The sequence below is a fragment of the Prionailurus viverrinus genome, chromosome X (genome assembly GCF_022837055.1).
Source record: "Prionailurus viverrinus isolate Anna chromosome X, UM_Priviv_1.0, whole genome shotgun sequence".
Lineage (NCBI taxonomy): Eukaryota > Metazoa > Chordata > Mammalia > Carnivora > Felidae > Prionailurus > Prionailurus viverrinus.
The window spans coordinates 93,676,411-93,677,854 of NC_062579.1; positions in this window are offsets into that span (position 1 = coordinate 93,676,411).

The following is a 1,444-nucleotide window of genomic DNA, read 5'->3' on the forward strand; positions in this document are numbered from 1 at the left end:
AGGCTGAGAGGAGTAGAGGTGGCAGCAAATGATGTTGGCCATCCATGAATCTTCCCATTGCACCCTTACGCTGTCCACAACACAGACGGCCCCTCCTCCATCTTTGAAAGCATCATTAAGAAGAATATGGGCGCCTATGTGGCTCAGTCCTTTGTGCATTTGACTCTTGATTTCGGCTCAGGTCATGATCTCAGGGTTTGTGAGTTCGAGCCCTGCGTCCAGCTCTGTGCAGACAGCACAGAACCTTCTTGAGATTCTCTCTCCTTCTCTGTCTGCCCCTCCCCTGCTCTCTCTCTCTCTCTCTTTCCTTCTCTCTCTCAAAATAAGCAAACTTAAAAAAAAAGAATGTGTTAACTAACATTATTGTGGTAACGATTTCACAATATATACACGTGTCAAATCATCACATAATACACTTAAGCTTACACAGCGTTATATGTCTATTATATCTCAGTAAAGCCGAGAGGGAAAAAGAGCTGTATTGTAGGTAGTCAACAAGGCTCTCAGCTTTCAGGGCTACTTTTCCCTTGAGGCTGGACCAGATCCTACTTTTCAGCAGGTATTTGGAAAGGTACATTTTCTCCCTTTCTTGCTCAGGAAGAAAATATATCAAATATCATTGTAAATGTTGGAAGCCACAACACTGAAACTTGAACCTCTCAGTCGGTACAGCAAACCTCTGTAACCCCACCACTCACTGTCTATGCTACACCTCCAGAATCATGGCCCAGGAAGAGTTCTAGACAACTCTGTCACCCTTCCACTAAGTGGAGCATCTTCTCTTTGCCTCTCTTCCTGCCCTAGTAACATGGGCTAGACCAGTCTCTGTTAACCTCTCGCCAGGTACAGGCACTGGGAGCCTTGCGGTTCCATTAATAATTTATCCTCATCCTACTTCCCTCCCACTCCTTTCCTCACTGCTGCCAATGTACACTATAAATTCCTTCTCCATCATGTTACTTAGGCGATTTCCTCCCCCTGCGATGCACTCCCTCCTCCTCCCTGCCTCTTCAAGTTCGACTCAGCTTTCAACACCCGGCTCAGCTTCTAACTCACTAATTAAGCCTCTTCTGCTGGTTCTAGCACACTCTGGCACATTGATCTTAATCTCCCCGGAGTTGATCTAATAAATGAGTGTAAATGAGTCACTAAGTCAAGTGTTTTTTTTTTTATTTTTTTTTTAAAACCAAGTATATATGTCACCGGTGGTAATGTTTTCTATATATAAAATTCTGGTCTTCCTGGCGAATTATAGGTTCTGGAGGGCAATTGTATTTTATTTTTTTCTAAGTTTATTTTTAATTATTTTGAGAGAGAGAGAGAGAGAGAGAGAGCAAGCTGGGGTGGGGCAGAGAAAGAGAGGGAGGTAGAATCCCAAGCAGGATCCGTGCTGTCAGCACAGAACCCAGTGCAGGGATCAAAGCCACGAACTGTGAGATCATGA